General features: G+C 47.6%; 3 long non-coding RNA genes across 3 annotated transcripts; all 3 read left to right on the forward strand.

Moving 5' to 3' along the window:
• The first annotated feature begins 1057 nt into the window (after nucleotides 1-1057).
• Nucleotides 1058-1715, forward strand: LOC148378597 (uncharacterized). The gene is made up of 3 exons (XR_015855759.1): nucleotides 1058-1213; nucleotides 1300-1398; nucleotides 1488-1715. It is a non-coding gene; the product is annotated as an uncharacterized LOC148378597 (long non-coding RNA).
• A 22615-nt stretch (nucleotides 1716-24330) lies between these two features.
• LOC148378598 (uncharacterized) lies at nucleotides 24331-24985 on the forward strand. Its single transcript, XR_015855765.1, has 3 exons — nucleotides 24331-24485; nucleotides 24622-24726; nucleotides 24871-24985. It is a non-coding gene; the product is annotated as an uncharacterized LOC148378598 (long non-coding RNA).
• Nucleotides 24986-25310: 325 nt separating this feature from the next.
• On the forward strand, nucleotides 25311-25821 carry LOC148378599 (uncharacterized). The gene is made up of 3 exons (XR_015855769.1): nucleotides 25311-25466; nucleotides 25553-25651; nucleotides 25737-25821. It is a non-coding gene; the product is annotated as an uncharacterized LOC148378599 (long non-coding RNA).
• The last annotated feature ends 525 nt before the right edge of the window (nucleotides 25822-26346 follow it).

Raw genomic sequence — 26346 nt, forward strand, 5'->3', positions numbered from 1 at the left:
ACGAGCGTCCCTCCAATCATCGCCGGTGACGTGTTTTTCAGGCTCTGGAGACAGGAGCTCATGTCAGAAATGTCATTGTGAGTCGCGTTTGTTTCTGCGCCGGAGCCGTTCGTTCCCTTTGCATCCAAAGAATCTCAAAGGCGGATTATTTGTGTCGACAGGAGAGAGATTTGCTGCTACGATACCGACGTCGAGAATCTCTGAGGAGGAACAAAGCGTGAGGTCCTGCAAGGTGAGTCTGTTTGTTTGCGGCTGCTTGGTGTTGCGCAAGATGAAATGGCCTTTTTCTCGCTATCGTTCCTCTCGTCGATTCATCGTGAGGTGTCGCTTCAGTTTGTTCAGAGAGATGTTTGCTTCCGCGCCCGCAGGTCATCGAAACATTTTACGGCTACGACGAAGACGTGTTGGTGGACTCGGACGGATCGTCCTTGTCTTTTCACACCGACAGAACCCCCGACACGGAACCCGAAGAGGTAGCCCGCCATTTCTGCCAGCGTATTGGCACCAAACATTCCTCTTCAGCCTGGAATCGGACTCGTCTTTGCGTCGCGGGTGCTTTGTCGCCGGTCTGACTGATTCTGGTACTAGTGCTGTGTTGCATTGGTGTGTGCATGAAGAGGCGGAGCTTCGCTACCGCCAGCTGACGCAAGAATATCAAGCGCTGCAACGAGCCTACGCTCTGCTAGCCCAGACCAGCGAAAGGGGACTACGACGCCGAGAAGGAGATCAAGGTGGCGCCCCTTCCCGCAACCCCCGGCCGGGTCGCAGCCTCCCCGTTCTCACCCAGCCTCGGGTGTTCTCTGGTCTGAAAGGAGGAGGAGGAGCCTCCCTCCTCCTCCTTTCAGACCAGAGAAAAGCTGATGGTAGAAATGGGTCACTATCAAAGCAGAGTAGCAGATCTGGAGTCAGCGCTGAAGCAACAAGGACAGGTAAGCTCATCAATGAGCACACCTTTTTCTCAGACAAAATAGCTACATTCTTCAGTCACTCATCCGTCTGGCATTACTGGACCAACCCCCCCCCCCCCCCCCCCCCGAACGTGGCTGGGAAAATGCGGAGAAAAGCAAATGTCATTTTCCAGTCAACCAAAGAATTTGTGGATGAAAATGACACAACATTCCAAAGCTGTCCACGCGTTTGTCTCTTCTAGAATGTCAAGTGGGTGGAGGAGAAGCAGCTGCTGCGTCAGAGCAATCAGCAGTTGGCCGAAAAGGTGACGGAAAGAAAGGCGCTGGGCGGAGTCGCTTGGCGTCACACCTGTCGGGAAGCCCCGCAGATGAGGTCTGACTGTCTTTTCAGGTCAGGCGGATGGAGGCGGAAGAAGCGCGTCTGAAAGAGCACATCCAGGATATCCGAGACCAAAACGAACTGCTTGAGTTCCGCATCCTGGAGCTGGAGGTGGGAAGACTCGCACAAGCGTGTTGAGGCCAGAGATGTGACGGACGGACGGACGGACGGACGGACGGATGCATGCCTCTGCCTTTCAGGAGAGGGAGTGGCGCTCCCCCGTCTTGAAGTTTCTGCAAGTCCGTTTCCCAGACGGCCTCAGCCCTTTGCAGATCTACTGCGAGGCCGAGGGCGTGAGCGTACGTAAGGCGTCCCTCGCAACCCTAACCTTAACCCGAGGTCCCAGAACACCTTACATTGCTCCTTGCGCCTTTCCCCCGGACATCGTCATCAGTGATCTGATGAAGAAGCTGGACATCCTGGGCTATAACGCCGTAAGTGTATGTCGAACTCCTTATGTTCGCACTCCACGAGACTCGGCGGCTCAAATGTGACTTGGAAGGCTTTGCGCTGAAAGAAGCTTGTTGACGCTGTGCCTTTGGGCTCTTGCAGAATCTCACCAACGAGGAGCAGGTGGTCGTGATTCACGCCAGGACCCTTCTCACCCTAGCCGAGAAGGTAACGCGCACGTCCACGCACGCTCTCGCATTCTGCTTATGTGACAGCAGCCTTTCCTCAGTGGTTAGAATACATCAAAGTGACCAAGTCAGCACTTCAACAGAAGATGTTGGACATTGAAAGTGAGAAGGTAGACAGACACGCGACATCAGCCAAGGGGAACTCCGGCAATGTGCCCCAACAATTCTGACCTTGAGCTGTGCTAGGATATGTTCTGCAAGCAGAAGGGCTACCTGGATGAAGAGTTGGACTTCAGGAAGTGTTCCATGGACCAGGCTCATAAGGTAAGCCGCCCTCAAATCTCCCGCCGGACCACTGATGGACGAGGATTGCGGCCCAGAGGATCCTGGAGCTGGAGGCCATGTTGTACGAGGCGCTACCGCAGCGGGACTGCCCCGCCACGGACGGCGAAAAAGCCAGCCACGCTGGCGTGAATGACGTGCTGACGGCGGATCAGAGAGAAGAGCTTAGGAGCGCCGTGGACCAATGGAAGCGAGCCCTGATGTGCGAGTTGAGGGAGCGCGACGCTTGCATCCTCCAAGAGAGAATGGATCTGCTGCACAGCGCGCAACAGGTAAGGGCCCAAAGCCAGCCCGGCACTTACTTGCACGCTTACTGGCTTTTGAATGCCACTTTCCATTTGTCCGTCCTAGAGGAACAAAGAGCTGAAAGAATTCATCGAAGCTCAGAAGAGACAAATCAAACAATTGGAGGAGAAGTTTCTGTTTCTCTTTCTATTCTTCTCCTTGGCCTTCATTCTGTGGCCCTAACACCAGCTGGTGAGTGAGCTCCAGCGGCACCGCACTCGACACCTCCGATACACTGCCAGCCGGTCTCAGACGTTGGCAGACGCTCCGATGCCAACGTATACCCCCCGCCACGGTGACAGAGGCACCGCGTCACACCGGCGCTCATCCAATCAGAAGGCAGGAAAAGCAAATTCACATGCAGGGCACTTTTGAACCAGAAGAGAGCGCCACAAAAAACGGTTGTTGCCCCAAACGCGCACTAAAAAGGGTCAGAATAACAAGAGTCCCACTGGCCAGCCGGGGCCACCCGTCCAGCTGTTTTTCTTCAGGGGGGAAAAAAATTGGAGTCACCGGTGAGTACATTTTGCATTTAGCTCTGCTTTTCTGCTTCTGTCTTCAAGTGTGTGGCATCCTGCGATCAAAGAGTCAGCCAACCCCAAAGCGGTTGACCTCAACGTCCCACCACCATGCCTACCAGAGCAGGTGACGTGATGCTTTGGACATCCTTCCGTCTCAGATGCCCAAAAGTACTCTTTGCCACATCTGCGGCAATACGGTGTCTTTTCAAAGGTGCAAATAAATCCAGCGTGGGCGGAACACGCACGTCTTCGGTTTTTCCCGCTTTGTTTGTGTGACAGCTGTTGTGAAAATTTTATACAAATAAAGTTGTATAGTACAGGTTTGGCCAAGCCGCAACTCCCGAACCGCATGCGGCTCTTTTATGTTCATATCAACATTTGTGTGTGTGTGTGTGTGTGTGTGTGGGGGGGGGGTTGTGCGTGTTGGCTTCACTTGAGTTCAATTTGGTATTTTGGTCAAAAGCGCATGTGGTGAAATTCCACAAAGTAGGATGGGCAAACACATTTCTTTAAACTATGAGTGTCAATTGGGCTCTCGAAATGGCAGGGAAAAGATGCACAGCAAAACGAAAATACGTAGATGAACACAGGACGTTTTAATCAGAGTGGGAAAGTTTCTATTTTTTGTTGAACGTGATGGCAAACCATTCTGCCTGATATGTCAGACCTCAGCGCATTTCAAAGATTCAAATCTTCAGCGCCATGCACTTCAGTTCACTCCATGCTAACATTGATCAGGCGTCGAACCCGCATCATCATGCTTAAGAGGTGGCCATGCTAACCAGTGCGCCATTATGTCAACGCATAATAACTAAGTCTACTGGTCAAAACAGCGGTTACTATATGACGTCGCTACGTCGTGGTCACGTGACGCAGACAAGACGTCAATGGACGTGGGCAGAGTTAACTTGTTTAAAAGGGAGTAGGCAGAAGAAATATTTAATTTATTTAAATCTATTTTGAGTGCACACCATTATGCCAATGCATAACAACTGTAAATCTACTAAACAAAACAGCGGTTGCTATATGACATCTGCCACGTCGTGGTCACGTGACATACGTGACGTCGATGGGCGTAACTTTCGCCGGAATTCAAATCCGCGGGGAGAGTTAACTTGTTTAAAAGAGAGTGGGCAGAAGAATTATTTAATTTATTTAAATCTATTTGGTGTGTGCGCCATTATGTCAATGCATAACAACTGTAAGTCTACTAAACAAAACAGCGGTTGCTATTTGACGTCTGCCACGTCGTGGTCACGTGACGCGGACGTGACGTCGACGCCTACTTTACATCCCACCGATCACAGGACTCCTCGGCTGCATAACCGTGCCCCCTTCCCAACCAATCGGATTTGCTATACGCGAAAACGACGCCAATGGAAAGAGCTTCCGCCCAAATTTAAATCCGTGGGCGTGGCTCGCAGCAGGAAGTAGGAAAATGGCGGCGATGTTGACAAAGACACAGCGGATGGTAACATACGACTAACAAGAGAAATATTTTTATTTTCTGCTTGCAACTGGACCGTCCAGAGCGTACACGGTAAGTACAACTCATCGTTTTTAAAAAGAAGTACTTTTGTTGCCCTGAAAAGCGAGTGAGCGTGGCGTTTGTGGGGGACGTCGAATTTCGACGATTCTTTCTGGTCAACGGTTGTAAATGATTGTGTTGATTAAAAAAGAAAACTTGATGTAACTCTACTTTTAACTGCCGTTTCAGATAGATTTGGAATTGCAACACATCCAATTTTGCCTAGAGCGTACACGGTAAGTAACACTCGTTGTGTTTAAGGAGATTTACGTTTGTAATAGCAGAAGTGTAGCCGCGTTGCGTTGTACGTGTGAATGTTGGTCCGGGCGAAATGTTAATGTTTAATTTCATTCCTTTAGGTTCCACGGTGTTTGTTGGCTGCAAGTTTTCCACTGCAAGAAGAGGCTCATATCATTGACCAGGAGCGAGCTACAATGGTGAGTAGCCATAACATTTATGTTAAACACTTCCTATTTCATGTCTAACAGTACTTGATTTAACAAATAACCATAAATAAATACAGTGTGGGCACTGAAGTTAACATATGTGATTATACTGCCTAATCTGTCACCGAGTAGATTGTTGCAAAGTAATATAAGATCCAAAGTTGTAATTCAGAATAGTTTTCAAAAGAAGGCCATTAGAATTATATACAAGTCTGATTACCCTGAACAAGCTATTAATTAAATCACAAATTCTTCAATTCAAAGATTTGGTAGATTATCAGACAAATAATGTCTAACAGTAATTGATTTAACACATCACGATAAGTAGATTGAGTGTGGGCACTCTCAAGTTAACATATGTGATTATACTGCCTAATCTGTTACAGAGTATGTTGTTGCCAAGTAATGTAGAATAGATCCAAAGTAGTAATCCAGAATAGTTTTGAAGAGGCCATTAGAATGATAAACAAATCTGATTACCTTGAACATAATAACAAGCTAAGTGTTTAATATGTCCTACGAAGTCAAAATTGGGCACCATCATGTGGTGAAATTTGGAATTGCATCACATCCAATTTTGCCTGGGAACAAACAGATTACATAAATCTTAGTTTTGAATAAGCCACTCCTTCTCAAACAAGTAAACTCTGCCCATTTTGCGCAGTAGATGTTCTGTTAATATCTAGTATTTATACAAAGTCATAATTTAAATTGCTTTCAACCTTCATTCATCGGTTCAACCAACATTACTCGCTCTTCTTACCAACTTGTATTGATTTAACTAAGCGTTTAATACTTCCTATCAGGTCTCAAATCGAGATTTGGCAAAATACAATTTCAGCAAATCCAATTTTGCCAGGGAACAAAAATAGATTAAATAAACTAAATAAGTCCTCTTCCCATTAAATAAATCAGAAAAGTCTGTCTTGTAACCAGTCCTCTTCAAACAAGTAAAGTCTGCCCATTTTGTGCCGTAGATTTTGTGTCTATGCCTAGTATTTAAACAAAATCATAATTTAAACGACTTCTTTCCTTCATTCACTTTGGAAATTTGGAATTGCAGCAAATCGAATTTTGGCAGGGAACAAAAATAGATCAATTAAACTAAATAAGTCTTCTTCCCATTAAATAAATTAAAAAAGTCTGTCTTGTAACCAGTCCTTTTCAAACAAGTAAAGTCTGCCCATTTTGTGCCGTCGATTTTGTGTTAATGCCTAGTATTTATACAAAATCATAATTTAAAGGACTTCATTCCTTCATTCACTTTGGAAATTTGGAATTGCAGCACATCAAATTTTGCCTGGGAAGAAAAGTAGATTAAATAAATTTAATAAGTCTTACTACTTTCCATTAAATAAATTAAATACGTCTTACTTGTTCCCACTCCTTTTCAAAACAGTAGTTTAAAACGAGGGCCCTTCACTCAATCTTTAACCTCAACCCCGCACGTTGTGTTGTATCTGTGAATGTTGGTTGTGGCCAAATGATAGTTTTCTTTCATTCGTTTAGGTTCCAAGAAAACTTGATGTAACTCTACTTTTAACTGCCGTTTCAGATAAGCGGGTATTACGTCGCAGTCAAATGCCGCGGATATGACGTAATTGCCCGAACCTCCGCCAAAATTCAAATCTGTTGGCGCGATGGCCGTGAGCCACTGAGCAGCGACGATTATCAACAGAAATATCTTTATTTTCTGCTTGCAACTGGACCGTCTAGAGCGTACACGGTAAGTAACACTCATTGTGTTTAAGGAGATTTACGTTTGTAATAGCAGAAGTGTAGCCGCGTTGCGTTGTACGTGTGAAAATTGGTCGAGGCGAAATGTTAATGTTTAATTTCATTCCTTTAGGTTCCACGGTGTTTGTTGGCTGCAAGTTTTCCACTGCAAGAAGAGGCTCGTATCATTGACCAGGAGCGAGCTACAATGGTGAATAGCCATAACATTTATGTTAAACACTTCCTATTTCATGTCTAACAGTACTTGATTTAACAAATAACCATAAATAAATACAGTGTGGGCACTGAAGTTAACATATGTGATTATACTGCCTAATCTGTCACGGAGTAGATTGTTGCAAAGTAATATAAGATCCAAAGTTGTAATTCAGAATAGTTTTCAAAAGAAGGCCATTAGAATTATATACAAGTCTGATTACCCTGAACAAGCTATTAATTAAATCACAAATTCTTCAATTCAAAGATTTGGTAGATTATCAGACAAATAATGTCTAACAGTAATTGATTTAACACATCACGATAAGTAGATTGAGTGTGGGCACTCTCAAGTTAACATATGTGATTATACTGCCTAATCTGTTACAGAGTATGTTGTTGCCAAGTAATGTAGAATAGATCCAAAGTAGTAATCCAGAATAGTTTTGAAGAGGCCATTAGAATGATAAACAAATCTGATTACCTTGAACATAATAACAAGCTAAGTGTTTAATATGTCCTATGAAGTCAAAATTGGGCACCATCATGTGGTGAAATTTGGAATTGCATCACATCCAATTTTGCCTGGGAACAAACAGATTACATAAATCTTAGTTTTGAATAAGCCACTCCTTCTCAAACAAGTAAACTCTGCCCATTTTGCGCAGTAGATGTTCTGTTAATATCTAGTAGTTATACAAAGTCATAATTTAAATTGCTTTCAACCTTCATTCATCGGTTCAACCAACATTACTCGCTCTTATTACCAACTTGTATTGATTTAACTAAGCGTTTAATACTTCCTATCAGGTCTCAAATCGAGATTTGGCAAAATACAATTTCAGCAAATCCAATTTTGCCAGGGAACAAAAATAGATTAAATAAACTAAATAAGTCCTCTTCCCATTAAATAAATCAGAAAAGTCTGTCTTGTAACCAGTCCTCTTCAAACAAGTAAAGTCTGCCCATTTTGTGCCGTAGATTTTGTGTCTATGCCTAGTATTTAAACAAAATCATAATTTAAACGACTTCTTTCCTTCATTCACTTTGGAAATTTGGAATTGCAGCAAATCGAATTTTGGCAGGGAACAAAAATAGATCAATTAAACTAAATAAGTCTTCTTCCCATTAAATAAATTAAAAAAGTCTGTCTTGTAACCAGTCCTTTTCAAACAAGTAAAGTCTGCCCATTTTGTGCCGTCGATTTTGTGTTAATGCCTAGTATTTATACAAAATCATAATTTAAAGGACTTCATTCCTTCATTCACTTTGGAAATTTGGAATTGCAGCACATCAAATTTTGCCTGGGAAGAAAAGTAGATTAAATAAATTTAATAAGTCTTACTACTTCCCATTAAATAAATTAAATACGTCTTACTTGTTCCCACTCCTTTTCAAAACAGTAGTTTAAAACGAGGGCCCTTCACTCAATCTTGAACCCCAACCCCGCACGTTGTGTTGTATCTGTGAATGTTGGTTGTGGCCAAATGATAGTTTTCTTTCATTCGTTTAGGTTCCAAGAAAACTTGATGTAACTCTACTTTTAACTGCCGTTTCAGATAAGCGGGTATTACGTCGCAGTCATGTGCCGTGGATATGACGTAATTGCCCGAACCTCCGCCAAAATTCAAATCTGTTGGCGCGATGGCCGTGAGCCACTGAGCAGCGACGATTATCAACAGAAATATCTTTATTTTCTGCTTGCAACTGGACCGTCTAGAGCGTACACGGTAAGTAACACTCATTGTGTTTAAGGAGATTTACGTTTGTAATAGCAGAAGTGTAGCCGCGTTGCGTTGTACGTGTGAAAATTGGTCGAGGCGAAATGTTAATGTTTAATTTCATTCCTTTAGGTTCCACGGTGTTTGTTGGCTGCAAGTTTTCCACTGCAAGAAGAGGCTCGTATCATTGACCAGGAGCGAGCTACAATGGTGAGTAGCCATAACATTTATGTTAAACACTTCCTATTTCATGTCTAACAGTACTTGATTTAACAAATAACCATAAATAAATACAGTGTGGGCACTGAAGTTAACATATGTGATTATACTGCCTAATCTGTCACGGAGTAGATTGTTGCAAAGTAATATAAGATCCAAAGTTGTAATTCAGAATAGTTTTCAAAAGAAGGCCATTAGAATTATATACAAGTCTGATTACCCTTAACATAACAACAAGCTATTAATTAAATCACAAATTCTTCAATTCAAAGATTTGGTAGATTATCAGACAAATAATGTCTAACAGTAATTGATTTAACATCACGATAAGTAGATTGAGTGTGGGCACTCTCAAGTTAACAGATATGATTATACTGCCTAATCTGTTACAGAGTATGTTGTTGCCAAGTAATGTAGAATAGATCCAAAGTAGTAATCCAGAATAGTTTTGAAGAGGCCATTAGAATAATAAACAAATCTGATTACCTTGAACATAATAACAAGCTAAGTGTTTAATATGTCCTATGAAGTCAAAATTGGGCACCATCATGTGGTGAAATTTGGAATTGCATCACATCCAATTTTGCCTGGGAACCAACAGATTAAATAAATCTTAGTTTTGAATAAGCCACTCCTTCTCAAACAAGTAAACTCTGCCCATTTCGCGCAGTAGATGTTCTGTTAATATCTAGTATTTATACAAAGTCATAATTTAAATTGCTTTCAACCTTCATTCATCGGTTCAACCAACATTACTCGCTCTTATTACCAACTTGTATTGATTTAACTAAGCGTTTAATACTTCCTATCAGGTCTCAAGGCAAGATTTGGCAAAATACAATTTCAGCAAATCCAATTTTGCCAGGGAACAAAAATAGATTAAATAAACTAAATAAGTCTTCTTCCCATTAAATAAATCAGAAAAGTCTGTCTTGTAACCAGTCCTCTTCAAACAAGTAAAGTCTGCCCATTTTGTGCCGTAGATTTTGTGTCTATGCCTAGTATTTAAACAAAATCATAATTTAAACGACTTCTTTCCTTCATTCACTTTGGAAATTTAGAATTGCAGCAAATCGAATTTTGGCAGGGAACAAAAATAGATCAATTAAACTAAATAAGTCTTCTTCCCATTAAATAAATTAAAAAAGTCTGTCTTGTAACCAGTCCTTTTCAAACAAGTAAAGTCTGCCCATTTTGTGCCGTCGATTTTGTGTTAATGCCTAGTATTTATACAAAATCATAATTTAAAGGACTTCATTCCTTCATTCACTTTGGAAATTTGGAATTGCAGCACATCAAATTTTGCCTGGGAAGAAAAGTAGATTAAATAAATTTAATAAGTCTTACTACTTCCCATTAAATAAATTAAATACGTCTTACTTGTTCCCACTCCTTTACAAAAAAGTAGTTTAAAACGAGGTCCCTTCACTCCACCTTTAACCCTATTTATTCACCTTCTAGGCTAAGTGTTAAAGGCTAAGTGTTAAAGGCTAAGTGTTAAAGGCTAAGTGTTAGAGGCTAAGTGCCAGAGGCTAGGCGCCAGAGGCGAGTTTTTGTGGGCTGAAGTTTTAGTGGGGTTAGTGTGAATACAATCCAAAAGAATACAACAGAATACAATACAATAGAATATAATACATAGATTAAATTCAATAGCTCTTACTACTTCCCATTAAATAAATTAAATACGTCTTACTTGTTCCCAATCCTTTTCAAAAAAGTAGTTTAAAACGAGGGCCCTTCACTCAACCTTTAACCTCAACCCCGCACGTCACATTGTGTTGTATCTGTGAATGTTGGTTGTGGCCAAATGATAGTTTTCTTTCATTCGTTTAGGTTCCACGGTGTTTGTTGGCTATGTTTTCCACTGTCAGAAGGATGAAAATACAAAGTACAACGCTTGGACGTGGGCGAAGACGTCACCGGTGAGTCCTTCCTTCCTATTTATTTACCTTCTAGATGCTAGAGGCTAAGTGTTAGAGGCTAAGTGTTAGAGGCTAAGTGTTAAACACAATACGAACAACACAACGATACTGCACTGAACAACACGATACCGCACTGAGAAACACGATACCGCACTGAACAACACGATACCGCACTGAACAACACCATGCCGCACTGAACACCATGCCACACTGAACAACACCATCCCGCACTGAACAACACCATGCCGCACTAAACAACACCATGCCGCACTGAACAACACCATGCCTCACTGAACGACACCATGCCGCACTGAAAGACACCATGCCGCACTGAACGACACCATGCCGCACTGAAAGACACCATCCCGCACTGAACACCATGCCGCACTGAACAACACCATCCTGCACTGAACAACACCATCCCGCACTGAACAACACCATGCCGCACTGAACAACATTATGCCGCACTGAACATTATGCCGCACTGAACAACACCATGCCGCACTGAACAACACCATGCCGCACTGAACAACATTATGCCGCACTGAACAACACCATGCCGCACTGAACAACACCATGCCGCACTGAACAACACCATGCCGCACTGAACAACATTATGCCGCACTGAACAACACCATGCCGCACTGAACAACACCATCCTGCACTGAACAACACCATTCCGCATTGAACACCATGCCGCACTGAACAACACCATCCCGCACTGAACAACACCATCCCGCACTGAACAACACCATGCCGCACTGAACAACATTATGCCGCACTGAACAACATTATGCCGCACTGAACAACACCATGCCGCACTGAACAACACCATGCCGCACTGAACAACACCATGCCGCACTGAACAACATTATAACGCACTGAACAACACCATCCCGCACTGAACAACACCATGCCGCACTAAACAACATTATGCCGCACTGAACAACATTATGCCGAAATGAACAACACCATGCCGCACTGAACAACACCATGCCGCACTGAACAACACCATCCTGCACTGAACAACACCATCCCGCACTGAACAACACCATGCCGCACTGAACAACACCATGCCGCACTGAACAACACCATGCCGCAATGAACAACACCATCCCGCACTGAACAACATTATGCCGCACTGAACAACATTATGCCGCACTGAACAACACCATGCCGCACTGAACAACACCATGCCGCACTGAACAACACCATCCTGCACTGAACAACACCATCCCGCACTGAACAACACCATGCCGCACTGAACAACATTATGGCGCACTGAACAACATTATGCCGCACTGAACAACACCATGCCGCACTGAACAACACCATGCCGCAATGAACAACACCATGCCGCAATGAACAACACCATCCCGCACTGAACAACAGCATGCCGCACTGAGCAACACCATGCCGCACTGAACAACACCATCCTGCACTGAACAACACCATGCCGCACTGAACAACACCATTCCGCACTGAACAACACCATGCCGCACTGAACAACATTACGCTGCACTGAACAACACCATGCCGCACTGAACAACACCATGCCGCACTGAACAACACCATGCCGCATTGAACAACACCATGCCGCATTGAACAACACCATGCCGCACTGAACAACACCATCCTGCACTGAACAACACCATGCCGCATTGAACAACACCATGCCGCACTGAACAACACCATCCTGCACTGAACAACACCATCCCGCACTGAACAACACCATCCCGCATTGAACAACACCATCCTGCACTGAACAACACCATGCCGCACTGAACAACACCATGCCGCACTGAACAACACCATTCCGCACTGAACAACACCATGCCGCACTGAACAACACCATCCCGCACTGAACAACACCATCCCGCACTGAACAACACCATCCTGCACTGAACAACACCATCCTGCACTGAACAACACCATCCTGCACTGAACAACACCATGCCGCACTGAACAACACCATGCCGCACTGAACAACACCATGCCGCACTGAACAACACCATGCCGCACTGAACAACACCATGCCGCACTGAACAACATTATGCCGCACTGAACAACATTATGTCGCACTGAACAACACCATGCCGCACTGAACAACACCATGCCGCACTGAACAACACCATGCCGCACTGAACAACACCATGCCGCACTGAACAACACCATGCCGCACTGAACAACACCATGCCGCACTGAACAACACCATGCCGCACTGAACAACATTATGCCGCACTGAACAACACCATGCCGCACTGAACAACACCATCCTGCACTGAACAACACCATTCCGCATTGAACACCATGCCGCACTGAACAACACCATCCCGCACTGAACAACACCATCCCGCACTGAACAACACCATGCCGCACTGAACAACATTATGCCGCACTTAACAACATTATGCCGCACTGAACAACACCATGCCGCACTGAACAACACCATGCCGCACTGAACAACACCATGCCGCACTGAACAACATTATAACGCACTGAACAACACCATCCCGCACTGAACAACACCATGCCGCACTAAACAACATTATGCCGCACTGAACAACATTATGCCGAAATGAACAACACCATGCCGCACTGAACAACACCATGCCGCACTGAACAACACCATCCTGCACTGAACAACACCATCCCGCACTGAACAACACCATGCCGCACTGAACAACACCATGCCGCACTGAACAACACCATGCCGCAATGAACAACACCATCCCGCACTGAACAACATTATGCCGCACTGAACAACATTATGCCGCACTGAACAACACCATGCCGCACTGAACAACACCATCCTGCACTGAACAACACCATCCCGCACTGAACAACACCATGCCGCACTGAACAACACCATGCCGCACTGAACAACATTATGCCGCACTGAACAACACCATGCCGCACTGAACAACACCATCCTGCACTGAACAACACCATTCCGCATTGAACACCATGCCGCACTGAACAACACCATCCCGCACTGAACAACACCATCCCGCACTGAACAACACCATGCCGCACTGAACAACATTATGCCGCACTGAACAACATTATGCCGCACTGAACAACACCATGCCGCACTGAACAACACCATGCCGCACTGAACAACACCATGCCGCACTGAACAACATTATAACGCACTGAACAACACCATCCCGCACTGAACAACACCATGCCGCACTAAACAACATTATGCCGCACTGAACAACATTATGCCGAAATGAACAACACCATGCCGCACTGAACAACACCATGCCGCACTGAACAACACCATCCTGCACTGAACAACACCATCCCGCACTGAACAACACCATGCCGCACTGAACAACACCATGCCGCACTGAACAACACCATGCCGCAATGAACAACACCATCCCGCACTGAACAACATTATGCCGCACTGAACAACATTATGCCGCACTGAACAACACCATGCCGCACTGAACAACACCATGCCGCACTGAACAACACCATCCTGCACTGAACAACACCATCCCGCACTGAACAACACCATGCCGCACTGAACAACATTATGGCGCACTGAACAACATTATGCCGCACTGAACAACACCATGCCGCACTGAACAACACCATGCCGCAATGAACAACACCATGCCGCAATGAACAACACCATCCCGCACTGAACAACACCATGCCGCACTGAGCAACACCATGCCGCACTGAACAACACCATCCTGCACTGAACAACACCATGCCGCACTGAACAACACCATTCCGCACTGAACAACACCATGCCGCACTGAACAACATTACGCTGCACTGAACAACACCATGCCGCACTGAACAACACCATGCCGCACTGAACAACACCATGCCGCATTGAACAACACCATGCCGCATTGAACAACACCATGCCGCACTGAACAACACCATCCTGCACTGAACAACACCATGCCGCATTGAACAACACCATGCCGCACTGAACAACACCATCCTGCACTGAACAACACCATCCCGCACTTAACAACACCATCCCGCATTGAACAACACCATCCTGCACTGAACAACACCATGCCGCACTGAACAACACCATGCCGCACTGAACAACACCATTCCGCACTGAACAACACCATGCCGCACTGAACAACACCATCCCGCACTGAACAACACCATCCCGCACTGAACAACACCATCCTGCACTGAACAACACCATCCTGCACTGAACAACACCATCCTGCACTGAACAACACCATGCCGCACTGAACAACACCATGCCGCACTGAACAACACCATGCCGCACTGAACAACACCATGCCGCACTGAACAACATTATGCCGCACTGAACAACATTATGTCGCACTGAACAACACCATGCCGCACTGAACAACACCATGCCGCACTGAACAACATTATGCCGCACTGAAAAACACCATGCCGCACTGAACAACACCATCCCGCACTGAACAACACCATGCCGCATTGAACAACACCATGCCGCACTGAACAACACCATGCTGCACTGAACAACATTATGCTGCACTGAACAACACGATCCTGCATTGAACAACACCATGCCGCACTGAACAACACCATCCTGCACTGAACAACACCATCCTGCACTGAACAACACCACCCCGCACTGAACAACACGATCCCGCATTGAACACCATCCCGCACTGAACAACACCATGCCGCACTGAACAACACCATTCCGCACTGAACAACACCATGCCGCACTGAACAACACCATGCCGCACTGAACAACACCATGCCGCACTGAACAACACCATGCCGCACTGAACAACATTATGCCGCACTGAACAACACCATGCCGCACTGAACAACACCATCCCGCACTGAACAACACCATGCCGCATTGAACAACACCATGCCGCATTGAACAACACCATGCCGCACTGAACAACACCATCCCGCACTGAACAACACCATCCCGCACTAAACAACACCATGCCGCACTGAACAACATTATGGCGCACTGGACAACATTATGCCGCACTGAACAACACCATGCCGCACTGAACAACACCATGCCGCACTGAACAACACCATGCCGCACTGAACAACACCATGCCGCACTGAACAACATTATGCCGCACTGAACAACACCATGCCGCACTGAACAACACCATGCCGCACTGAACAACACGATCCCGCATTGAACAACACCATCCTGCACTGAACAACACCATGCCGCACTGAACAACACCATGCCGCACTGAACAACACCATTCCGCACTGAACAACACCATGCCGCACTGAACGACACCATCCTGCACTGAACAACACCATCCCGCACTGAACAACACCATGCCGCATTAAACAACACCATGCCGCACTGAACAACACCATCCTGCACTGAACAACACCATGCCGCACTGAACAACACCATGCCGCACTGAACAACACCATGCCGCACTGAACAACATTATGCCGCACTGAACAACATTATGCCGCACTAAACAACATTATGTCGCACTGAACAACACCATGCCGCACTGAACAACACCATGCCGCACTGAACAACATTATGCCGCACTGAACAACATGATCCCGCATTGAACAACACCATCCCGCAGTGAACAACACCATGCCGCATTGAACAACACCATGCCGCACTGAACAACACCATGCTGCACTGAACAACATTATGCTGCACTGAACAACACGATCCTGCATTGAACAACACCATGCCGCACTGAACAACACCATCCTGCACTGAACAACACCATGCCGCACTGAACAACACCATGCCGCACTGAACAACATTATGCCGCACTGAAAAACACCATGCCGCACTGAACAACACCATCCCGCACTGAACAACACCATGCCGCATTGAACAACACCATGCCGCACTGAACAACACCATGCTGCACTGAACAACATTATGCTGCACTGAACAACACGATCCTGCATTGAACAACACCATGCCGCACTGAACAACACCATCCTGCACTGAACAACACCATCCTGCACTGAACAACACCACCCCGTACTGAACAACACGATCCCGCATTGAACAACACCATCCCGCACTGAACAACACCATGCCGCACTGAACAACACCATTCCGCACTGAACAACACCATGCCGCACTGAACAACACCATGCCGCACTGAACAACACCATGCCGCACTGAACAACACCATGCCGCACTGAACAACATTATGCCGCACTGAACAACACCATGCCGCACTGAACAACACCATCCCGCACTGAACAACACCATGCCGCATTGAACAACACCATGCCGCACTGAACAACACCATCCTGCACTGAACAACACCATCCCGCACTAAACAACACCATGCCGCACTGAACAACATTATGGCGCACTGGACAACATTATGCCGCACTGAACAACACCATGCCGCACTGAACAACACCATGCCGCACTGAACAACACCATGCCGCACTGAACAACATTATGCCGCACTGAACAACACCATGCCGCACTGAACAACACCATCCCGCACTGAACAACACCATGCCGCATTGAACAACACCATGCCGCACTGAACAACACCATCCTGCACTGAACAACACCATCCCGCACTGAACAACACCATGCCGCACTGAACAACATTATGGCGCACTGGACAACATTATGCCGCACTGAACAACACCATGCTGCACTGAACAACACCATGCCGCACTGAACAACACCATGCCGCACTGAACAACACCATGCCGCACTGAACAACATTATGCCGCACTGAACAACACCATGCCGCACTGAACAACACCATCCCGCACTGAACAACACCATGCCGCATTGAACAACACCGTGCCGCACTGAACAACACCATCCTGCACTGAACAACACCATCCCGCACTGAACAACACCATGCCGCACTGAACAACATTATGGCGCACTGAACAACATTATGCCGCACTGAACAACACCATGCCGCACTGAACAACACCATGCCGCACTGAACAACATTATAACGCACTGAACAACACCATCCCGCACTGAACAACACCATGCCGCACTAAACAACATTATGCCGCACTGAACAACACCATGCCGCACTGAACAACACCATGCCGCACTGAACAACACGACGTCGCACTGAACAACACGACGCCGCACAGAACAACACGACGCCGCACAGAATAACACAATACCGCACAGAACAACACAATACCGCACAAACAGTCTTAGATAATATTACGTCGCAGTCATGTGACGCGGACATGACGTCAATAGGCGGAACTCACGGCAAAATTATAATCCGTGGGCGTGGCTTGCAACAGGAAGTAGGAAAGCGGCAGTTCTGGCAAACAAGACACAGCTGTTAGTAACACGATGACTAACAAGGCAAATATTTTTGTTTTCAGCTTGCAACTTGACCGTCTAGAGCGTACAAGGTAATTACAACTGTTTTTTTTTAGCCCTGAAAAGCAAGGGAGTGTGGCGTTTGGGAGGAATGTCGAACTCGGCGTCTGCTTCCAGCCACAGACGCCAAATTTCGACGATTATTTCGACTGGTCAACGGTTGTAAATTATTGCGTTGACTAAAAACTTTATTTAACTCTACTCTTAACTTTGCCGTTTCAGATATGCGGGTATTACACCGCGGAAATGACGTCAATAGGCTGAACTCTCGCCAAAATTCAAATCTGTGGGCGCAATGGCCTTGAGCGAGACACCGGATACAAACACGACGATTATCAACAGAAATATCTTTATTTTCCGCTTGCAAGTGGACCGTCTAGAGCGTACACGGTAAGTACAACTCATTGTGTTTAAAAAGATTTACGTTTGTGTAGTTTGCGTTGCGTTGTATCTGTGAATGTTGGTTGAGGCTAAATGTTAATGTTTAATTTCATTCCTTTAGGTTCCACGGTGTTTGTTGGCTGTATGTTTTCCACTGCAAGAAGAGGCTCGTATCATTGACCAGCAGGAGCTACAATGGTGAGTACCCCTTTCGTCTTCCATTTATGTTAAACACTTCCTATTTCATGTCTAACAGTACTCGATTTAACAAATAACCATAAATAAATACAGTGTGGGCAGTCACGTTAACATATGTGATTATCCTGCCTAATATGTTTATCACAAATATGTCACTAATCACTAATATGTTTATTTGTTTATCACAACACCTTTGGACCTTCAGCAATCAATTATTTACCTTCATCTACATAGAGACAGAACGATGGTGTCTTAAACATCTCATTCATTTCACCAAATAACTTCACGCAGGTGGATAACGGCCGTCTCGGTCACGCTATGTTGCGTGATGCAGTTTTGAAGAACCAAATGCATTTATTCAATGAATAAGTCAAGCTAGTTCTATGTTTATGATGTTGTAAGTTACGGTACCGATTGAAGTTGAGTTCGAAGCCAGTGGAAAACAGCGCTGCGTTTGTGCTCTCCAGGTACAAATGTTGTGATCTCTGACTGACGACCGGGCGAGACTCGAGTAAGAGATGTCCAAACGAGCTCCGGCAGGGCGGGCCAAGGCGGAGCGAACGGACGCCCTTCAGGCCGCCAATGACGAGCTGAGAACCAAACTGATGGACGTCCAGTTAGAACTTCAGCAGGAGAAGAACAAGGTGAAAACCTCAACAGACAGACACTGCCTGCCTCCCTGCCTGCCTCCCTGCCTGCCTCCCTGCCTGCCTCCCTCCCTCCCAGTTTTCCCGATGTAGATTAGACATGCGTGTGCCATGACTGTGTCAGCCTACATCAACAAATGCACCGAGGACGTCAGCACCACTAAGAATATCATCACCCGGGGCAACCAACGACCCTGGATGACTGAGGAGGTACGTCAAACGCTACGAGCGCGGAACTCTGCCTTCAAGTCTGGCGACAAGGAGACACTGAGGACAGCGAGAGCCAACTTGAACCGTGCCATCAGGATAGCGAAGCGAGACCGCAGTCGAAAATTTCAGGATCGTTTCCACGACGTCAAAAACATCAGGAGTATGTGGCAAGGCATACGGGCGATTACAGACTACAACTCACCCTCCCCCCCCCGGTGGGTGTAGTTGATGCTGACTTTCTAAATGGTCTAAATAACTTCTTTGGGAGGTTCGAGGCACTAAACGGCACTCCAGCAGTTAAAACTGTCCCCCATCAGGAAGAGGAGGTACTCTGCCTTGACTCCGCCGATGTGTTGAAGACCCTGAGGAGAGTCAACCCCTGTAAGGCCCCTGGCCCCGACAACATTCCTGGGCGTGTGTTCAGGGAATGTGCAAGTCATCTGGCTGGGGTCATCACAGACATTTTTAACACCTCGCTGGGCCAAGCCACAGTGCCGGCGTGCTTTAAGACTGCCTCCATCATTCCGGTGCCGAAGAAACCTCAAATCACCTCATTTAATGATTACCGGCCTGTTGCACTGACTCCGGTTATGATGAAGTGCTTCGAAAGGCTGCTTAAAGGTCACATCGTTTCCAGACTCCCCCTATTATTTGACCCGTTCCAGTTTGCCGACCGGCAAAACCGCTCCACTCAGGACGCCATCTCCTCCGTTCTTCACCTGAGCCTGGCTCACCTGGAGGAGAAGAACACCCATGTGCGGAGGCTGTTCCTGGACTTCAGCTCAGCGTTTAACACCATCATCCCACAGCATCTGGTAGGAAAATTGGAACACCTGGGCTTCAACACCCCCCTTCGCAACTGGCTGCTAGACTTCCTCACCAACAGACCTCAGTCAGTCCGGGTCGGACAGAACACCTCTGATGTCATCACCCTCAGCACAGGCTCCCTTCAGGGCTGCGTCCTGAGCCCCCTGCTGTGCACCCTGATGACACACGACTGCGTCCTCAGGTTCACCACCAATCACATCGTGAAGTCAGCAGACGACACAACGGTGGTGGGGCTCATCAGAGACAACAACGACCTGGACTACAGAGAGGAGGTGGAGCAGCTGGTGGGCTGGTGCAGAGAAAACAGCCTGATCCTGAATGAGGAGAAGATGGAGATCATCGTCGACTTCAGGAAAAAACAGCCTCACCACGCTCCACTGATCATCAACAGCTCAGCTGTGGAGGTGGTCAGCACCACCAAATTCCTGGGGGTCCACATCACAGAAGACCTCACCTGGACTATGAACACTACGGCACTGGTCAAGAGGGCACAGAAGCGCTTGTACTTCCTGCGGAGGATGAGGAGAGCCCACCTGCCCCCACCCATCATGAGGACGTTCTACAGGAGCACCATAGAGAGCATTCTGACAAGCTGTCTCTCTGTGTGGTGTGGAGGCTGCACCGCCTCCGATTGGAAGAACGTGAGGAGAGTGGTGAGGACAGCAGAGAGGATCATAGGGGCTCCTCTTCCCTCCATTCAGGACATTTCATCTCAGCGCTGCATGTCCCGTGCCCGTAACATCATCAATGACCCATCACACCCCCACCATGGACTGTTCTCCCTGCTGCCCTCTGGGAAGAGGTTTGCAGCATCCGCTGCAGGTCCACCAGGTTCTGCAACAGCTTTTTCCCTGCTGTCATCAGACTGTTGAACACTAGAACTGTTGAGCTCTAAACTGAACTCTGCATCACACATTCACAGAACTGTACTTTATGACACTACGGACCTCTATCTTGCACTATCTCGCACTACCAACTTTACTGAACTTGTATAAACCCTTTAAATAGAAGTTTAATACATGGTTTAGCATTCCTCTGCACACTCTTGAATACTGTTTTGCCTACTTGCACTATTGCATAATTATCACTGCTGCACTTTATACTTATTTTTAATATATATATATATATATATATATATATATAGTATATATGTATATATATATATTTTCATAGGATATGTTACTTCTATTCAACTGCAATATCACTACTTTGTTGTAAGACGTATGCAACGGAATTTCGTTTTGTATGCACCATGTGCAGACAAGATGACAATAAAGTTTGTCTAAGTCTAAGTCATGTCAGGTCAGCTGTCTGGAGAGAGAGAGAAGTCAGGACCTGCGGGCGGAGCACCACCGTGCCACCGCCGCCATGACGGAACTCAAAAGCAAACTCCATGAGGAGAAGCAGAAAGAGTTAGCCATTACCAGGGAGACATTACTGCGGCAGCATGAAATGGAGCTGATGAGAGTGATCAAAATCAAAGATGGAGAGATCCAGCGACTGAATGCCTTGGTCCTCAGCCTGAGGGACGGCTCCATGGACAAGGTGATCCGCTCTATCCGTGTCTGACTATCCGCACGCCACGTCGGGCTTCGATGCGGCCGCTACCGTATTGTGTAGCTTGTCCCCAGTAAGCGTCGCGGCGCTCCGTTGCGGTCTCAACGGCCCGGTGTGGCGCAATGTCTGCTCAGGTGAGGAGGGGGGGCGCTTTGCTGGCGGAGGTGGAGGAGACGCGGCGGTGTCGGGAGACCGAGCGGTGTCGCCTCCACCAGGAGCGCGGAAGAAGCCCTGGCAGCGGCCCAGCAGGCCTGGCAGTCCCGAGCGGCCGAGCTCCGATCGGCTCATCACCAGCATCGGGAGGAGCTGAGCCGAACCAAGAGAGACTGCGAGAGGGAGATCCGCCGACTGGTAGGACTGATCAGATGCGCGGTGCGTGGCTATGTTCCCAATTTCGTTGTATACCTGCAGTGCAATGACACCTAAGGCATTCTATTCTATTCTATTTCACAAGAAGAAAATGTCCGGTTGCTCGCTTCGCTTTTGTCACAGCAAAGGTGTTCTAGTCGATTCAAGAAAAAAATTGGCCGGTTGCTCTCTTTGTTTTTGTCACAATTCTGGCAAATGAGTTTGCCCGCCTGCCTGAGCGCTCCCCGTTTGTACATCCAGACGGATGAGATCAAGCTGAAAGACAGAGCGGTTAGTGTTTTGGATGAAGCCCTGGGGCCGGCCACGTCCACCGCCTTCAGCTGCAGACTCAGGCTGCCGAGCAGCAGATCGCTGCCCTGAGGGATTCCCAAAGGGCGGGCCTAAACTACCCTGGAAGTGGGGTCAACGCCGCTACTAGCAATCCTCTTCATTGCGTAAGCCACCTCATCACACACTTGCAGTACGCATGACTTAGTTCGTTGCTGGAGGAAGGTAGCACAAAAACAGTTTTGAACTTTGAACGAGTGCTTGTGTGTGTGTGTTGCGGGGCGTTTTCAGTCTCAGGAGGATCGGGACACGCGACGGTTTCATCTGAAAATCGCTGAGCTCAGCGCAGTCATCAGGAAACTGGAGGATCGAAACGCCCTGCTTTCTGAAGAGCGCAATGAACTGGTAATTTATTGACGGCACGCTTGAAGGTTTGCGCTACGTTTGATGCGCGCCATCCAGCGAGGCACCCATTGCGCTTGCTTATTAGTTGAGCGGCGCGGCGAGTCGGTTGCCTGGTAGATGTCTTTTATTGGGAGCCAAAGCCACGATTCCGTTCAAACCGATGCAAAAGGAATGGATACGTTCTGGCCCGCGTGTTGTGCGTCTTTCACATCCCGCACTTCATGCTTGCAGCTAAAGCGACTGAGAGAAACAGAAAGCCAGTTTCTGCCACTCCTGTACAAAAACAAACGCCTGAGCAGGAAGAATGAAGAACTCTCGCTGGTGCTGTGTCGCCTTGAAAACAAAGTGCGCTTTGTCACCCAGGAGAACGAGGAGATGGCAAGCTTGGTAAGTCGACGCGGACAACGGCGGCGTGCCAACAGAGTCCACTGCATTTGTGTTCCACAGAGAAGGCCTAGTTCGCTCAATGACCTGGACCGCGGTTGCGGCCAGCAGGACGGTGAAATGGAGTTCCTTCAAGTTGTGGAGCAGCGGCACATCATCGACGACTTGTCCAAGGTCTTCAGGCAGGCGACTCGGTGCACGTACGGCAGCGCCGCGCTCGCTCGCTGTCGCCAGGAAACCTTTTCCGTCCAAAGCTTGGCCGGCGGCCGCCATCCAAAAAATTGGCCCCTTAAATTCCGACCTTTCAAGCAGGAGCATTGTGCGCACGCGTTTGAACACGCTTTAGACTTGTTTTGCCGTTTTCAGCAGCTCAAAGCTCCCGTTTTGTCAGCGCCTTTGCCACTCGCTGTGCGCTGAAAACGACGGACTTGCCCGGCTGCTCAGCCCGTCAACCATGAGCCGCGAGCGCGACGTCATTGTCCGTAGGCAGCTAGTGGCAAAATGCACCCTGTTAGAGTTGCGCTCGCTCCAACTTATTTTGCAAGAACCACACGGGAGACAAGTAAGTTCTTTTGGACACCTGCAGGTGGAGAGTCCATCCGTTGTACGAATGAAGTCTGACTCTCGGCTCCTGCACGAGCATTTTAATTAAGAGAAACAGGGTGGGTGTAAGAGTGGATTGAATAGAGGAAGCCCTTGACCTCTAGTCAAAACATAGCAAGGGGTGTTTTACGACTTTGTGTAGGAAGGGATAAGCGATAGGGATAAATAAGGGATAAATAATATTATTTATTACAGGTCGCAGTCAAAGTCAAAGCAACACAATGATACGATAAAGATAATCTGGAAAACCCTGACACACCCTGTAGTTGTCACTTTTGGAAAAGACGAGCGTCCCTCCAATCATCGCCGGTGACGTGTTTTTCAGGCTCTGGAGACAGGAGCTCATGTCAGAAATGTCATTGTGAGTCGCGTTTGTTTCTGCGCCGGAGCCGTTCGTTCCCTTTGCATCCAAAGAATCTCAAAGGCGGATTATTTGTGTCGACAGGAGAGAGATTTGCTGCTACGATACCGACGTCGAGAATCTCTGAGGAGGAACAAAGCGTGAGGTCCTGCAAGGTGAGTCTGTTTGTTTGCGGCTGCTTGGTGTTGCGCAAGATGAAATGGCCTTTTTCTCGCTATCGTTCCTCTCGTCGATTCATCGTGAGGTGTCGCTTCAGTTTGTTCAGAGAGATGTTTGCTTCCGCGCCCGCAGGTCATCGAAACATTTTACGGCTACGACGAAGACGTGTTGGTGATCTCGGACGGATCGTCCTTGTCTTTTCACACCGACAGAACCCCCGACACGGAACCCGAAGAGGTAGCCCGCCATTTCTGCCAGCGTATTGGCACCAAACATTCCTCTTCAGCCTGGAATCGGACTCGTCTTTGCGTCGCGGGTGCTTTGTCGCCGGTCTGACTGATTCTGGTACTAGTGCTGTGTTGCATTGGTGTGTGCATGAAGAGGCGGAGCTTCGCTACCGCCAGCTGACGCAAGAATATCAAGCGCTGCAACGAGCCTACGCTCTGCTAGCCCAGACCAGCGAAAGGGGACTACGACGCCGAGAAGGAGATCAAGGTGGCGCCCCTTCCCGCAACCCCCGGCCGGGTCGCAGCCTCCCCGTTCTCACCCAGCCTCGGGTGTTCTCTGGTCTGAAAGGAGGAGGAGGAGCCTCCCTCCTCCTCCTTTCAGACCAGAGAAAAGCTGATGGTAGAAATGGGTCACTATCAAAGCAGAGTAGCAGATCTGGAGTCAGCGCTGAAGCAACAAGGACAGGTAAGCTCATCAATGAGCACACCTTTTTCTCAGACAAAATAGCTACATTCTTCAGTCACTCATCCGTCTGGCATTACTGGACCAACCCCCCCCCCCCCCCCCCCCCGAACGTGGCTGGGAAAATGCGGAGAAAAGCAAATGTCATTTTCCAGTCAACCAAAGAATTTGTGGATGAAAATGACACAACATTCCAAAGCTGTCCACGCGTTTGTCTCTTCTAGAATGTCAAGTGGGTGGAGGAGAAGCAGCTGCTGCGTCAGAGCAATCAGCAGTTGGCCGAAAAGGTGACGGAAAGAAAGGCGCTGGGCGGAGTCGCTTGGCGTCACACCTGTCGGGAAGCCCCGCAGATGAGGTCTGACTGTCTTTTCAGGTCAGGCGGATGGAGGCGGAAGAAGCGCGTCTGAAAGAGCACATCCAGGATATCCGAGACCAAAACGAACTGCTTGAGTTCCGCATCCTGGAGCTGGAGGTGGGAAGACTCGCACAAGCGTGTTGAGGCCAGAGATGTGACGGACGGACGGACGGACGGACGGATGCATGCCTCTGCCTTTCAGGAGAGGGAGTGGCGCTCCCCCGTCTTGAAGTTTCTGCAAGTCCGTTTCCCAGACGGCCTCAGCCCTTTGCAGATCTACTGCGAGGCCGAGGGCGTGAGCGTAGGTAAGGCGTCCCTCGCAACCCTAACCTTAACCCGAGGTCCCAGAACACCTTACATTGCTCCTTGCGCCTTTCCCCCGGACATCGTCATCAGTGATCTGATGAAGAAGCTGGACATCCTGGGCTATAACGCCGTAAGTGTATGTCGAACTCCTTATGTTCGCACTCCACGAGACTCGGCGGCTCAAATGTGACTTTTGGAAGGCTTTGCGCTGAAAGAAGCTTGTTGAGGCTGTGCCTTTGGGCTCTTGCAGAATCTCACCAACGAGGAGCAGGTGGTCGTGATTCACGCCAGGACCCTTCTCACCCTAGCCGAGAAGGTAACGCGCACGTCCACGCACGCTCTCGCATTCTGCTTATGTGACAGCAGCCTTTCCTCAGTGGTTAGAATACATCAAAGTGACCAAGTCAGCACTTCAACAGAAGATGTTGGACATTGAAAGTGAGAAGGTAGACAGACACGCGACATCAGCCAAGGGGAACTCCGGCAATGTGCCCCAACAATTCTGA

This window comes from Syngnathus floridae, unplaced genomic scaffold (assembly GCF_059516105.1).
Source record: "Syngnathus floridae isolate MCC-2025c unplaced genomic scaffold, RoL_Sflo_1.0 HiC_scaffold_33, whole genome shotgun sequence".
In the NCBI taxonomy this organism is placed as follows: Eukaryota; Metazoa; Chordata; class Actinopteri; order Syngnathiformes; family Syngnathidae; genus Syngnathus; species Syngnathus floridae.